A 17,121-nucleotide genomic window follows, 5' to 3' on the forward strand; every position below is an offset into this window, starting at 1 on the left:
ACTTTATTTCCATTTTTTCCATTTCTCAGCATTTTTTTTCCCCTTCTTTCCTTTCCTCTGCCCCTCCCACTACCCCTACCCCTTTGGACCTTTTCTTCCTATTTTGCATTATTGATTATTCATTCTAATCATTGGTACATTTTAGGTATACACTATAATGACATTCATCATTGGAAATTTGCAGCTTTACATAGTCTCTCTCGGTTCTTATTTTTCACCCTTGCCCAGCCCTCCCTTCAACCCCTCCATCCCTCCCTATTTACAAAGATTTTTGTTTCCATTTTTCCATTTTATCATATTAATTCCATTCCCTTCTTTCCTTTCCCCTATCCCTCCCTCTTCCCCTTCCTCTTTGCCCCTTTTCTTCCTATTTCACATATCTATTATACGTTTTAGTCCTTATTTACACTTTCAGTTTCTCACACCAGAGAAACTATTCTGTATTTATTCATGTGTGTCCTATTTATTTCACTTAAAAGTATCACCTCAATGTGCATCCATTTAGCTATAAATGGCTCTAATTTCTCATTTTTTACGGCTGAGTAGTACTCCATTTTATTAAAAACCCCCACATTTTCTTTATCCAATCTCCAGTTGATGGGCATTTGGGCTGTTTCCAAGTTTTAGCTATTACAAATTGTGCTGCTATGAACATGGGCACACATATATCACTGTGGTATGATTCTTTTAATTCTTTGGGGAAGATACCCAGCAGGGGAATAGTGGGGCCAAATGGGATAAGGTAGGGTGTATTCTTGACCCCAGCTCCTCCTTTCTCTCTGCTTCCTGGCTACCATAGAGTTAGAAGTGTTCCTCTTCTAGGCCCTTGCACCATGATGTCTTTGCCTTGAGCCACTCTACTTTGGACTGAACCCACTGGAAACTATGAGCCAAATGAACCTCCCCTCCTTTAAGTTGTGGGTGTCGAGTATTTTGCCCCAGCAATGGGAAAGCTGACTAACACAGGTGAGTTCCACTATACTTTTAAATTATGAAGAATATCCTCTTGTTGCTGTTGCTGCCTTGTGAGTACCATGTTGTTTCTCCTCTGCAATGCCTGTTTGCAATCCCTGCCTTGGAGCCAGCTGGTTATGGACTGAAACCTCTACAAACTGTCGCTTGGCAGAGCTAAAGTCTGAGGAGAAATTGAAATGTTTCTGGTACGGGAGCGGATGAGTCACCCCTGTTGGGAAGCCGGAGCGCGGCTGGGCCGAGGACCTGCGCTCTGCTGACCAGCCTTCCCCTTCCGGGGCCCCGTCTGCCTGCGTGATGCCTCCCTCCTAGGTCTGAGAGTCCCTGGAGCTGCCACGGCCACCATGGGGGCCTGGGGGGATCCCGAGCTCCTGGTGTGGCGCCTAGAAGCGGTGGCTTCGGAGCCTCCAGTAGCCGTGGGGCTGGAGGTGAAGCTGGGGGCCCTGGCACTGCCGCTGGCCCTCACCCTGCTTTGCAGCCTGGTGCCCATCTGTGCGCTGCGGCGGCCTGGAGCTGGCCAGGAAGGCTCCGCTTTGCGTCGGAAAGCCCTGAGCCTCGTGAGCTGCTTTGCCAGAGGGGTCTTCTTGGCCACCCGTCTCCTGGACCTGTTGCCCGACTACCTTTCTGCCATAGATGAAGCCCTGGAGGCCCTGCACGTGACGCTCCAGTTCCCCTTGCAAGAGTTCATCCTGGCCATGGGCTTCTTCCTGGTCCTGGTGATGGAGCAGATCACATTGGCTTACAAGGAGCAGTCGGGGCCGCCACATCAAGAGGAGTCAAGGGCCCTGCTGGGAACACTGAACGGTGGGCCGCAGCGTTGGCATAACGGCCTGGGGGTCCCCCCTGCAAGAGGAGCTCCGGCAGCCCCTTCGGCCCTGCGTGCCTGTGTACTAGTCTTCTCCCTAGCCATGCACTCGGTGTTTGAGGGGCTGGCAGTGGGCCTGCAGTGAGACTGGGCTTGGGCCATGGAGTTGTGCCTGACTTTGCTGCTCCACAAGAGTATCCTTGCTGTCAGCCTGTCCCTGGGGCTGCTGCAGAGCCACCTGCGGGTGCAGGTGGTGGCTAGCTGTGGAATCCTCTTCTCATGCAGGACACCCCTGGGCATTGGGCTGGGTGCTGCTCTGGCAGAGTCAGCTGGGCCTCTGCACCAGTTGGCCCAGTCTGTACTGGAGGGCATGGCAGCGGGCACATTTCTTTACATCAATTTCCTGGAAAGCCTGCCTCAGGAGCTGGCTTCTTCTGAGCAGAGGATCCTCAAGGTCGTTCTGCTCCTAGCAGGTTTTGCCCTGTTCACTGGCCAGCTCTTTGTCCAAATTTAGGAGGCTTCAATCTAGGGGTAGGGGAGGTTGCCTACCAGGTGCTTCTGGTCTTCTGGTCTTCCTTCCCCAGTGTGTGGAGAACAGAAAGGAATGGGGAAGGGAGGTACGAGCTAAGAGTTCTCTGGGAAGTAGGAATGGAGCCTTTGGGATTATATCTAATGAGGGAAGTGAGCAGAGAAGAGGTTGAGTCCCTGAAGACTTGATCGGACATTAGCAGTGAAGCAGACCCTGACTGCTGGGCTCAGAGGTCACACACTACTCATGGACAAGCTGACACTGGGGAGGCCGGAGGTGGGTGGGCACCCAGCCACTGTGGGATAAAAACGTGGAGAGGCCAGGGTCCAGAGTCAACTTCCTATTGGTTCTAGCCCATTTTGGCACCCTGTGACTTGCAGTGGACCCTTCCTACTTTTCTAAGAATTGATTTTTTTTTTTTGGTACCGGGGATCGAACTCAGGACCTTGTGCTTGCTAGGCAGGCACCAGAACCACTGAGCTACATCCCCGGCCCCTTCCTACTTTTCTTACCTCCTGCGCATCTCCCTTCTCTTCTCCCAGGGGCACTAATGACAAGTGGTCTCTCCCTGCCAATTATGATACCTTTTCTGGCCTCTAGTCCTGGTCACTCCTCTATTTTTAAAGTGCCAAACAAATCTTTTTCTCAAAGCACAGAGATGTGGCAGTGGGCCCTGCCCAGCACCTCAGTGCAGGGGACCTACTTGCTCTTTGTTTTGGTTCCATATTTGGGGTGGGGCAAAAATTCTGACTAGGCTGGTTTGAGGGGAGACCTGTGACCACCTACTGCTGCTGCACCCTAGGAATAGGGGAGGGACATGGACATGGTGTCCCATGCCTAGATAATAAATAGAGCTGCCAAACATTTTTATGCCCACTGAGCCCAGGGGGAGGGAAATGTTCGCCCCCAGGGTTATTTTTGGGGAGGAAGGGCTGTGTATAGGCCATATTCTCTAGAATCTATTTTACTAACTGACCTGTTCTGGGACATATTAGCCAAATAAAAGATGTTTCTATACAAAAAAAATATGGAGAATAACTGTCTTTTATACTTTATAGTTTATTTAGAAAAAGATGGAAAGTCTCAATATCATTTTCTGAGCATAGATCACCCTGGTCCTAAGATTAGACATGGACAGCACAAGAGGGAAAATTACAGGCTCTCTCATTTATATACATAAGTACAAAAATTCTAATCAATCAGTGACCAAGTAGACTTATTCTAGAATAATATGCAAGAGAACAATAGAATACATACCATGTTCACAGATGAGAGGACTCCTTTATAGGTCTTAGAGATTTTTGTTGGGTTTACTTTAGAGTTTACATTGTTATTAAGATGCAGAGCCCAGCATATCCTGGAACCAAGAGAATAAGAGCCACATGATACCAAAAGTAGAGAAAAAAGAAAGAAACTGAATTGAGCTTTGTTTTGTTTGGTTTGGTGTGGCTTGGTTTGGTCTACAACTCAGGATCTCCCCAACAGTTTTTATCTGCCTTCCTTTGGAATCACTTATTATACAAAACTAAAATCCTGATAGTTTTAAATGCCTGTTTGCCTCAATTGTTCAATGTGTATACAAATCCCTGTTAAATTTCCAACAAGATTTTTTGTGCAACTTGACAAACTAATTCTGAAATTCTTATGAAAGAATAACATGCCTACATTCCAGGCAGTGAGAAAGAGGGAGAAGAAAGGAAGAAGAAGGGGTGGTGCCCATAGCAGAAAAGTAAAGCTCTTCCCAAAAGTCACCCCTAGCCTTCTACTTGCTTCTCCTGACTGAGCTGGGTCATGTGGGAATCCTTCCTCAAAGAAGATGGGGAAATATAATTTTGGGGGGAAGTTGTACATTATTGCTGCAACAGTATACACCTAAGGAATTAAAGACTTAAATGTAAAAAAGGAAACACTTTCATATTAGAATAAATCACAGAAGACCATCTTTTTCACATGGGGGCAGGGAAGCCTTATTTAAATAAAACATAAAGTCTACAAAACAAATCATGGAGATTTTTACATACAGAAAATGCTACAAACCAAAATGTAAATTTGTATAGGGTATAAGTTACCATAAGCATAAAAGGCAATCAGCAGACTGATGACAAACGTTTTTAATACATACAAAAGGAATTAAAATCTACCACTTCTCTGCCTTTTGGCTAAGATCAAGTGGAATTAAAATCCAGCATTTATAGGCCATCTACAAATCTACAGTAAAAAAAGAAAAATGACCCAACAGAAAAAAATGAACAGTGAATATAAATGCATAATTTACAAAGTAGAAAAAAATGATGAATAAACCTGTGAAAAGATGCTCAATCCCAGGAGTAATCAAGGAAATGCAAATTGAAATACCAAGGAGATAATATTTTTAATCATCAGCTTAGCAAAAAAAAAAAATTATAATCCCAGGTGCTAGTGAGGGGTGTGGGAATGGACATGCTCATATAACTGCTGGAGGAGGATGTTCATCTCGAGCACCTTGGAGAGTGAGTTCATGGCATTCATTCAAAATGGAAAATGTCCGTATCTTATATCCTAGTGATTATGCTTCTGTGTCAGTGCTCAACAAATGTATGTAGTATGTATGCAAGCAAGAATGATTATGTTTTGAAGTAACAAAATAGTGATATGGTTAAGCAAAATGTGGTATATTATAAGGAAAGAAGACTGCTGCAGCTAAAAGTTGTGAACCAGGTTTAAATCTATCAATGTATATACATGAAAAAATATATCATTGAGTGAAGAAAATAGTCGCAAAAGGGCCAGGGATCTAGCTCAGTGGTTCCACCGCCTGCCTCACAAGCACAAAGACCTAAGTTCAATCCCTGGTACCAAAAAAAAAAGAAAAGAAAATACTTGCAAAATATAAAATACCTCTTTTACTAAAAGTGTGCACCCCAAACAATACTATCTATTTTCTATGGATATATCTATTATAATAGACTTTAAAATATTTCTTAATCTGCAATTTCTACACAAAAATCATAATAATTACTTCTGAAAATAGAAGGGCAAAATTATTGAGTCAATGAAGAGTTTAGATTATTTTTTATAATTTGTGAGGTGAATACATTTATGTATTAATAGTCCTCCCTTCTCCACAAAGCACACATCTGAAACTATGCAGAGTACCTAACCCTATATATGTTGCACTATGTTTTCACATATGCATACATACCTACGATAAATTTTATTTTAAAAATCAGTAATACAAGTATCGTGGATATTGTATTTCTCTCCCACTCAACCTCTTTTTCTCAATAGTCTTTTAGACTTTCATCCTTTCACTTTCAAAAAGCATTTACAAGCCACCATAGCACCGCTCCCAGTGCAGAGGAGGTGAGCTGAGTGGGCGCCAGCAGCACCCCTTCACACCCCCCACCCCCATCTAAATGAGAAGACAGATAAACAAGCCTCAAAACCAGACTTCCAGATCACCTACAGCAACCCCAAAGGGAAAGGAAATGGAACACTCTGATGCTCAACCACCTGGACTCCCTGAACTGGCAACAAAAGAAGATCTGAAAAAATTGAAATCAGAAATAATTTCTCAGATAACAGCAGAGATTGTGCCCATAGTGCAAGACATGATGAATAAATCTAGAGAGGACACAGATTTAAAAAATAGAGGAGCTGAGGAACATGATGGAATCCCAACATAGGAAACAAATGAAATCCATAAAACAGATGCAAACAGATTTCTAGGAGATTAAAAACTCCATTGGAAGCGTACACAGTAGAATGAGCCAATGTGAGGACAGAATTTCAGATACAGAAGATAAGATTGTAATTAGCGACCAAGAAAAGAAAAATTGCTTTAAAATTGTAAGGAACCACATGAAATCAATCCAGCAGCTGCTAGACGATGCAAAGAAGAATAATATAAGACTGATCGGAGTCAATGAAGAAAGAGCAGAGAGTACAGATGATGTAAAAAAACTTTTCACAGAAGTGATGGCAGAAAACTTCCCAAGCAGGGAGAAAGAACTTGACATACAGATAAGTGAGGCATATAGGACACCAACTAGCCTTGATAAAAAAAAAAATCTACACATAGACATATAATTGTTAAGATTCCAGAAATCCAACAGAAGAACAAAATTCTACAAGCAGAGAAAAAAAACCAAATCACATACAAAGGAAAGCCCATCAGAATGACAGCAGACTTCTCAATGCAAACCCTCAAGGCAAGAAGAGCTTGGAGTGACTTTCAATCCCTAAAGGGAAACAACCTCCAACCCAGATTGATGTACCCTGCAAAACTATCTTTCAAAATGAATGGAGAAATAAGATACTTTCATGACAAAGAGCACCTCAGGAACTTCATGAATACCAAACCAGCACTCCAAAACATCTTGGACAATATTCTAGGAAAAGACAATGAGAATCACAACCCCAGGAAGCCCAGAAGAATAAATCCGTTGGGCACAACAAGAAATTAAATGCAGCCGGGGATTTAGCTCAGCGGTTTCGACGCTTGCTGCGCAAGTGCAAGGACCCGAGTTCAATCCCCGGTATAAAAAAAAAAAAAAAGAAATCAAATGCAAAGGGGGAAAATCCAACAAAAAGAAAAAGTCATGACAATGATAGGTCAATACTTATCAGTTATAACCATCAATGTTAATGGTCTCAATTCACCATTCAAAAGAAAAAGACAGACAGAATGGGTCAAGAAGCAAGATCAGTATTTGAAAGTTCTAACTGGTTCACACCTAAGCTGACATCTGTTCTTTTAAAACTTTTGACTTCATCTCCCTAATGAGTGCATAACACGATCTTGTTATTGTACTGATTAGTATTTTTCTGATTCTAGTTTTGCACACCTTTCCTTGTGCTGTACTGGCTATTTATCATCTTGTTGTGTCTATTTTTAATTGGGTTGACTGTTAATGAGCTGTAAGAGTTCTTTATATATTCTGGTCATAGGTTATATGTATTATAAATATGGTCTGCTTAAGGGCTACTTTTCATTTTCTTAACGATGTCATTTAAAGTTCTAAATTTTGATGGAATCTCATTTATCAATTTTTTTTTATACATCATGGCTTTTGTATCCTAGGAAATTCTTGCCTACACTAAACTCATGAACATTTTCCCTTATAATTTCTTCTTAAAGTTTTATAGTTTTATTCTTTCATATTTAGGTTCATAGATCCTTTCAGGTTCATAGATCCTATCTTTATGTATTGAAATAAAAGGTTAAGGTTAATTTTTTTTTTTTTTTGGTACCGGGGATCAAACTTGGGTCCTTGTGCTTGCGCAGCAGGCGGCGAAACCACTGAGCTAAATCCCTGGCCCAAGGTTAATTTTTTAAATATAGACAACAGGTGTTCTAGTACCATTTGGTGAAAACACTATATTTTCCTCTGCTCTTGAGTTGAGTTTATGTTCTATAAAATGTTAATGTTAAATAATCTTTCAAAACTCAGTGGACCATATATGTATGATTCTATTTCCAGATTTTCTGTTTTATTCCAATGATCTATATGTCTTTCCTTACACCAACACTGCCTTGATTACTGTAGCTTTAGAGGAAGTCTTAAAATTAGCTAATAAGGGCTGGGGATTTAGCTCAGTGGTTCCGCCACCTGCCTCACAAGGTCCTGAGTTCAATCCCTACTACCAAAAAAAATTTAGGTAATAAATGTCTTCCAACACTGTTTTTTGTTCTTTTTACTTTTCTAGATCCTTTGTACTCCCACATAACTTTTAAATTTCAATATCCCATTCTTCATTTATAGCAAGTATACATACACCTGAATTTTTATATATACCTTGTGTTTTCTACTCCTGCTAAATTCAAATACAAGTTCTAGGGGCTCCTAGAGATTTCTTAGTATTTTCTCTGTAGATAATGATTTCATCTACATATAAAGATTGTACTTCTACCTTGCCAATCCTATGCTAATAGTTTATTTTTATTGCCAGACTATTTTGGTTTGGGCCTATGTTTCAAAGTCTAATGGACAGATGAAGAGTACACATATCTGCCCTTGTTCCCAACCTTAGGGAGAAAGCATTGTATCTTTTCCATTCATATAAGGCATTTTTGCTGATGTATGGAGTACATGTCTTATCCATTGAGAAGGTTCTGTTCTACTTCTAGTCTCCTGATAGCTTTTACCATGAACAGCTGTAGAATTTAGTTCAATACTTTTTCTGCAACTGCTGGCAGGATCATATGGCTTTTTCCTTTCCTCTGTTAAAATGATGACGACTTATGGAGGTGGATCTTCCAATGCTGAACCAACACTGGCATCCCTATAATAAAACCACTTTCTACATACTGCCAGATCTGACTTCTAATAGTTTGTTTTGTTAAACAAATTTTTATCTATGTTCATACTTTTTTCTTCTTTTATCTTTATCCAATTTTAGTATTAGCACAATGTTGATTTCCTAAAATGAGGGGAGAAGTGTTCCTTCTTTTTTCTGCTTTAAATGTTTGATATAATTCATCAGTTAAAATGTGTATGAACCTGTTGTTGTCATATAGGTAGGTTTTCAAGCTAGGAATATACTTTCTTTAATAGGTGCTATTCAAATTTTATATTTCCTCCAGAGTCAGTTTCATTAATTTGTCTTCCAAGGTACTTCTTAGAAGTTGTTAAATTTATTTCAAAAAGGATTTTTGAAATATGCTTTCTATATCCTTTTAAATTCTGTAAAATCTGTGGTAATGTCTCCTAGACCTTGATATTGTAATTTTAAAAATGTATAATTGATATTGTGTAGCAGGAAGTCAAGGTCTAAAGGAACAGGGGAAGTGGGAGGGGTAGGGGAAAGGAAAAAAGGGAAAAGAAAAAATATGAGAAAAGGAAAAAACTGGAAACAAAGTCTTTGCAAATAGGGAAGGGGGGTGGTGAAGGGAGAGCAAGGGAAGGGGAAAAACAAAAGAACCAAGAAACTCATGTAATGGTACAAGATCCCAATGATGAATGTAACTGTATTTTATACCGAAAATGTATCAATAAACTTAATGAAAAAACCCCACATTTACAACATTTCTTTAGAATATCTGAATTCCCAGCATCAGTTCTCTTGTGCTTTGGGGCCATGGGCCATTACGAATAAGGGTTACTTGAACACAAGCACAGTTGATTTGGTAACAGAGATGGCTTCTAAGTGATGAACTGGCAGGTAGCATATACAGTGTGGACACACTGGACGAAAGTCATGATTCATATCCTGGGCAGAGTGGAGCAGGTATCCTTAGATTTCCTAATGTTGCTACATAGTATAGTGCATAATTTAAAACTCATGAATTGCTTATTTCTGGAATTTTCCATGTAGTATGTTTGGATCATCGTTGACCTCAGGTAACTGAAAGCACGGAAGCTAAAACTGCAGGTAGGGCTACTGAATTTTGAGTTGTACTAGAAATGAATTCAAACTTCAAATCATAAAAAATAAACTTTTGTATCAGAGTGGTTTTTATCTTGTTCATAGTTTGCTGTGCATAATTGTGTTTGATGGCAAACCATATATAGTTCTTATTCCAGAAATTTTTAACAAATCTTTTTGCATATTCCTAAAAAGTCTACTTCCAGATCTCCTTTCCTAGGAGGCTGGACCCTTGGAGCCGAGCATCCCAGCATAGGCAGAGTTATGAACTGGGGTCCATAGAGACCTTGGCTGTGACAAGACTTGTTCTAAGGCTCTACACACAGCTTCAGGGTGCCTTGTGGTAGCTCACTGCCTTATGGTCTCTTGATTTCCACAATGCACACCCTCAGACTCTTTCTGCCAAAGTTCTTCAGTGTTACTGGTGTGTCTAGCAGTGTGTAAATGTGAGAGTTGCTGGGCCCCGCATTAGTATTCTCAGTGCCCTGGGCTCTATTTCCTTTTGTTTTGTTTTTTGTTTTGGGGGGGTTTTTTGGTACCAGGGATCAAACTTGGGTCCTTCTGCTTGCAAGGCAGGTGGCAGAACCACTGAGCTAAATCCCTGGCCCTGGGCTCTATTTCCTTAATTGTCTGTTCTCTACTGAACATCCAAGCTGGTGGAAGCTCTCTCCTGCTGCTGCTTCCAGAGAGGGGCCTCTGAGCTGTGGCTAGGGGTGAGTCAGAACAGCTCTGCCTCAGGTGCTGGGCCTGCCCTGGTGCCAGCATCCCTGGAAACTTTGTACCTGTTCACCTCAGCCAGGAGCCAGGCTAGGCCAACTCATATCATGACCCAGTGTCTTCTGCTCATCCTGCCCAAAATATACCCCATCCTGGTGCCTGGGGAAGAGCAAAGGGCTGGGGAGGGACGGGGTTGGAAGGAGGGGACAGGGAGGGAAGAAAGCAAACAGGAAAGCAGAGCTTCGGGGCAGGCAGGAGAATGGACAGGAGGCCATAGCCTCTGCACTCCTGGGGGTGTGGACCACGTCTGCCTCCCTCACTTAGCCCCAGATCTTTGTCCAGGCCTGGGCCCAGGGTGCTCCAAGATGTACTTGCTGACTGAGAAAATACAGAAAAAGGGCAGGGGGTGGGGTGCTCCACAGAGGAACGCCCCTCGCAGATGGAAAGCCACAGGAAACAAGAGGAGTGCTGTTCTGTCTCTAATTCCTACGTCTCCCCAGGACTGGAGACTCAGGGTGTAAACTGGGAGCAGAAAGCCTATTCTTGGGGAAGAGTCAGAGATGAGAGCTAGCTGCAGTGGTGAGTGACTGAAAGTCTAAGCCACTCAGGAGGCTGAGCAGGAGCATCCCTCCAGCCCAGGCATTCAAGGCTAGCCTGGACAACACAGCAAGACCTTGACTCAAAACAAAGCAAAAACAGGCAGAGACTGGAGCTGGGAACCCTGTAGCCATCCCCCTTTCTGTCCATCCCTGCTTCCCTTGTGGGCTCACTCAGATAACCATGGAGATCAACACGGGGCTGGCCAGTTCCTCCACAGGTTCTCTCACATCCCCCTGAACATGGGAGCTGGAGAGAATCAGGACCTCTGGGCTCTCCTCAGCCCAGCCTGTGCCTCCTCCTCCCCTCTGAGTCCATCCCTAGAAGCCTTAATTAACTTTGAGAGACACTCAATAGCCCTGGGTGATGGAAGCTGTAAAATTGCGAAGTCTGATTAAAAATAATAATGAGAATGCCTACTACCCATTAGCCTGTGCCTGAGCCCTTAACGAGGATTAATTAATTAATCAGTTCCTTTGCAGGCTGGGGAGGACATAAAGGTTATTGGCACCCCTTTAGAAGAGGGGTGGAGGTGAGTAAGGGGCTGATGCTGGAGGAAGGCTTTGCTTGACCTCCCTGGACCTTGGTAGCTGCCAGGTCACCAGGAAAGAGCCAGCGGCGGGGCATCAGAATCACCCCTCTGGGGCAGCCACTAGCTGTGTGCCTTAGGGAGGTGGCTCCCCCCTCCCCTGGCCTCAGTTTCCCCATCTCCATCAGAGGTCTGTCAGTTTTACTCATTGGTAAAAATCATAAAACATTATACACTCAAGGAAACAGGAAGGCATGTGATGCACATGAGTTTTTCCTCTCAAAACTGGGACTTGGGAGAATCCTGTGGTGGTGGCACATTTTCTTCTACCCTGGGACCTGGGAGGACTTTGATGGGAAGCTGAAAGGAGGATAACCCCATGACCTCAGCCTGGCCTAGAATCTGTCTGCCGTGGCCTGAGTGCACCGGGTAGTTGTCAGAGCCTGGGTGCAGCAGGGCAGTTGAAACCCCAGCCTACTCTAAGGTCAGCCTTGGAAACCCAAAGAGCCAAGATTGCTGTGACCCGAGGGGTGATCTAAGCTGTGAGGTTGTCCATCAGAGATGATACCAAGAGACCTGGAGTGGGGACAGTCTGATGGCGCTCAAGCCTCACCTCACCTGGGCCCACACAGTGGAAACAGGAGCACCGAGGAGGCAGCTTTGAGCCTCTGGCTCCCACTGCTCCCCCAGGACCTCCCCAGCCAGGAGCAGCTGGCAGGAGGCCAGAAGTAGAGTCACCTCTGCTGCTGGCCTCTCGGGGAGCTACCCTGAAGCCACCAGAGCCCTCTCCTCTGCAGCTCAAAATGCCTCATAATTTGGCCTGAGAGATGAGCACCGGAAGTTGCCCATTTAATTTAATTTATTTCAATTATATTTTAATTTGAGCTATTCCACATTTGCTCTAGCAGCTATCTTTTTTCATTCCTGAGGTTGTTAAATTATTGCACCTTGGGAAGAAAGGGAAGATAAAAATTGATCAGAAAGCCTAGAGGAGCCAGCCCTAACACCGAGCTGTGCCCCTGCCACCACAGGTCCTGTGTGTCACCTCGGGACCTCCAAAGCCAGACTGGGGCGAGGATGTCACCTCTGATGGACTCTAAGCCCCCTTCACCCACCCCATATGAGAGCAGTTTTCTGAGTGCCTACTACATGCCCAAACTCCTCACATCACTCATTTTCACTGTCCTGGGCAGCAGGCACCACTCCCATCCGACAAGCATCTCGAGGCACTGAGGACAAGTGGTCTGGCCAAGGACTCACAACTTCTAGCTGCAAAGAGCCAAGGAGGGAGCCCTGTGAAGCAGGCGTGAAGTTCCCTCTAGCTACAGTGAGGAAGGTGCAGCTCCCCGCAGGGAAGCCTGGGAGCCAAAGGCCTGGGCCCAAGGATCTTTTTCCAGCTGGAAAGGCTGTCCAGGCTGGGGCCCTCCAGACCCCCTTCCCAATCAGAAGGGGACCACAGAGGGAGCTTCCTGCATTTGCACATCCGCTCTATTACCAGCTGCCTGTGTGTCCTTGAACACGGACATTGTCCTCTTTGAATCTCAGTTCCCAAACTGCAAAACAAGGCAATATCCTGCCCTAAAAGGATTTCAGATATATACTGTATTATGGCCTTTAAAAAGTAAGTATAGAGAAGTTGTTCAAGAAAGACTGGACTTAAAATGTGAGAATATTAGAAAAAATGTTCTTTTTAGATATAAAGCAACTTCTTTGAAAGGTAGAAGCTTGGATTTGTCTTTGGCAGCCAACTTTCCCTTTGTTCTAAAGTAGAACTCTTTGGGAAGGCATTTGGTTGTTTGGAATGAAAAAGACCTGCTCCTAATTGGGGGTCCAGGTAGACCCTTGCTGACCTAAAAGTTCAACTCATGGAAGGCTGGTCTACTCTGTTTGGCCCTCCCTGTGCACATCTGACCATGTTGAGACAGAGAGCATTTTAAAAATTCTAAAACACAGAAAATAGGTTTTTGTCCACAATCTCAGGGCCTGTGCACTGGTTGCTCCTTCTGCCCCAAATAGCCTTCCCCTTGTATTTCCGTCACAGGTTTGTGCCTTCATTTTGTCTAATGTGACCTTCTCAGTGAGGTCTTCCTTGACCAGTCTATCTAAAATTGTTACCCAAATATCAGAAAATGCAAAGACATCCCCTGATCCTGGGTAGGCAGGACCAATACAGTGAAAATGGCCATACTTCAAAAACGGTTATACGTATTTAATGCAATCCCAATCAAAATACCAATAGCATACTTCACAACACTAGAGAAAACAATCCTAAAATTCATATGGAACCAAAAGAGACCTAGAATAGTTGAAAGCAATCCTGGGCAACAAGAGCAAGTCAAGAAGTATCAAAATCCCAGACACCAGGCACACTCAGCTGTCTTATCTTTGACAAAGGAGGAGAGATAGCTACTCAACAAATGGTGTGAGCTGGGTGTGGTGGCACACACCTGTAGTTCCAGAACTTGGGAGACTGAGACAGGGGAATCAACGTGAGTTCGAGGCCAGCCTGAACTACATAGCGAGGCTCTGTTTCAACAAACAAACAAACAAAAACAAAAAGACCAACATGGTGCTGGAAAAACTGGCTATCCACGTACTGAAGATTGAACCTAGACCCATATCTCTAGACTCATGCACTAAATTAAGATTGAAATGGATCAAAGATCTAAATATTAAAACAGAAACACTTCATCTGCTGGAAGACAAAATAGGTAAAAATTTTGAAGACATAGGCATAAGCAAAGACTTTCTGAACAGAACCCCAGTTGCAGAAGATATGATACCAAGAATCAACAAATAGAATCACATCAAATTAAAAAGCTTCTACACAGCAAACAAAACCAAGAATAGAGTAAAGAAACAACCTACAGAATGGGGCAAAATTTTTGCCAGCTATTCCTCAGACAAAGGACTATATAAAGAACTCAAAAAAGTGGACCTCCCAAAGGTAAAGACCCAATCAAAACTGGGCACCCAAAATGAATAGAAACTTCTAAGATAAAAAAGTAAATAGGGACCAGGGATGTAGCTCAGTGGTGCTGTGCCTGCCTGGCAACCACAAGGTCCTAAGCTTGATCCCTGTTACCACAAAACAAAAACAAAAACAAAACAAAACAAAAAATAGCCAATAAATACATGAAAAAATGTTCAACATCACTAGCCATTCAAGAAATGCAAATTAAAACAACACTGAGATTCCATCTCATTGCAGAAATGGTAACTATCTTCAAGAAATCAAATAGTAACAAATGCTGGAGTACTTTGGGGAAAAAAGGAATCCTCTTCATTGCTAGTGGGAGGGTAAACTGGTACAACCACTATGGAAATCAGTATGGAGATCCTTCAAAAAATTAAAAATAGAAATTTCATTTGACCCAGGTATTCTCCTTCTAAGTATCTTCCAGGAAGAGTTAAAGCCATCATATTATAGTAATATATGCATACCCATGTTTATAACAGCACAATACATAATAGCTAAATCTTGGGAGTGGCCTATATGTCCATCAACAGTTAAATGGTTAAAGAAAATGTCATATTTCTGCACAACGGAATGCTACTCTGCCATAAAGAAGGATAAATGAGTCACTTGTAGGAAAATTGATGCACTTTCAGACCATAATGTTAAGTGAAGCAAATCAGGCACACATGCTAAACTATCTCATGATTTTTCTTATATGAGAAACCCAACAACTAAATAAAGTGCAAAAAAAAAAGATCAATGATAGAAAATAACAAGATGGATCTTTGGCATATGGGAAGGGGACTGAGAGATGGGGGTACAGGGACTAAAGGGAGGGAATAAGATTTAAAACGGTGAGGGGAGTGTGAAGTGCTGTGTACATGCACCAAGTCCCTGTGAAGAATGTGATCACTGGGTACTACAAACATGTAGTGCAGTGGTGGTGAACCTGTGGCATTTTTGTTGTTTTTCTTTTAAGAAAAAGGATGTTAATGTATAAATTGTCTTTTCTAAACCAAAACCTTAGTATTCAGTTTTAATTGCAGCGTTGGCGCTTTGTTGGTCCCCCCCCCGCCGCCCCAACTCGGGTCCTTGCGCTTGCCCAGCAGGCAGCAAAACACCTGAGCTATATCTCCGGCCCTGGCCCTTTGTGATAAATAAGTGGGCTTTAGGTTGCAGTTTGGGCAATCATCTCTAAAAGGTTTTGCCATCACTGATGCTGTGTGTGTGTGTGTGTGTGTATGTGTTTGTGTGTGTGTGTGTGAAGCATGGTGGCTATGTTAAGAATATTAAATTCTTGTATAAAACACAATAGAAACTACTTATAGAAACAAATAGCTGGTGAAGCATGGTAAACATGGATAAAGTATATAAATATACGTATGCTAAAAGATATTTTTAAAAACAATAAAATAAATAATATGATTGAAAGAAAAGATGGGAAACACAGCAAGGTGTCAAAAATCCAAGTTACATTAAATATACTGTGTTAACTTCCCACTGCTGTGAAAAATACCAGAGAAAAGAAACTTAAAGGACAAAAGATTTATTTCAGCTCAGAGTCAGAGGTGTTGGTCCATGGTCACTTGGCTCCAGTATTTTGGAGCCTCTGGTGAAGCAAAATATCATGACAGGGAGCACATGGTGGGGTAAAGCTGCTCACCTCATGGCAGGCAGGAAGTAGAAAGAGAAGGGCTGGGGAAAAAATGTACTCTTTGAGGGTGTGACTCCAGTGACCTACTTCCTCCAACTCAGCCCACCTCCTAAAGCTTCCACCACCTCTCAATAGCCCTTTCAGCTATGAAGTCATCAGTGTGTTAATCCATTGATGAGGTTAGAGCCCTCATGGTCCAATAATTCCCCAAAGGCCCTCCTCCGAACACTGATGTGCTGGGGACCAAGCCTTTGGTGACATGTCAGATCCAAGCCATAATAGGCACCTAACATGCTCAGTAACCATGACATTTAAATCAACTGCCTGCTGGTGACATTCATTCTGTCCCCATATGTCCTCTACCCAAGAAAATGAGTTGATTCTTTACTTAAAACATCCCAGCCTCTAACTCCTATTAAGTCTTACTGTATGAAATGCTCTTTATAATTAAAAAAGGTATCAAGTGAGTCTGAATATTTTTTTTAAATGTATAGTTACACACCAGACTGACTGGAGATCCAGAGCTGCCACTCTCCCTGCCTCTGTTTGAACAGAAGGGATTGGCTCCATCTGTCTTCTGTCTGCTGAGCCCTCTTGTTCACCATTTCTGTTTCTTGTCTCCCTACCGCAGCGACAGGTCTGATGCAACCCAAACAAGCCATGTGAATGTCACATCCCAGGATTAGTGGCGTGTGTACCCCTCAACCCATGGGGACCCTCGCCTGGGTGTTAACTTGTCCATGTCTTTCTCCTTGCTTCTTGCTGTGCATTTTTAATGGATTTAATAGGCCGTATAATGTGAGAATGTTCATTTGGTCCATGAGCCTTCCTATCCCATGCATGACCTCTAGGAGAGCTAGCATGCAAAACCTACCATCACATCAAGGTAAGTTCCCACAACACAATGTGACATGGAGTACGGCTGGGACACTCACAGATATGCCTAGGGGAGGGCCTCTTGGGAACACATGTCATGATAATTTGGATATGCAAATTTATCTTGTGGGCATAG

The 17,121-nt window shown here is 42.9% G+C and overlaps 1 pseudogene; it reads left to right on the forward strand.

Moving 5' to 3' along the window:
• The first annotated feature begins 1,316 nt into the window (after window positions 1-1,316).
• Window positions 1,317-3,233, forward strand: LOC101723284 (zinc transporter ZIP1 pseudogene; annotated as a pseudogene).
• The last annotated feature ends 13,888 nt before the right edge of the window (window positions 3,234-17,121 follow it).

This window comes from Heterocephalus glaber, unplaced genomic scaffold (assembly GCF_053883595.1).
Source record: "Heterocephalus glaber isolate CG9 unplaced genomic scaffold, H.glaber_assembly_v1.0 deba00000546, whole genome shotgun sequence".
NCBI classification, from domain to species: domain Eukaryota; kingdom Metazoa; phylum Chordata; class Mammalia; order Rodentia; family Bathyergidae; genus Heterocephalus; species Heterocephalus glaber.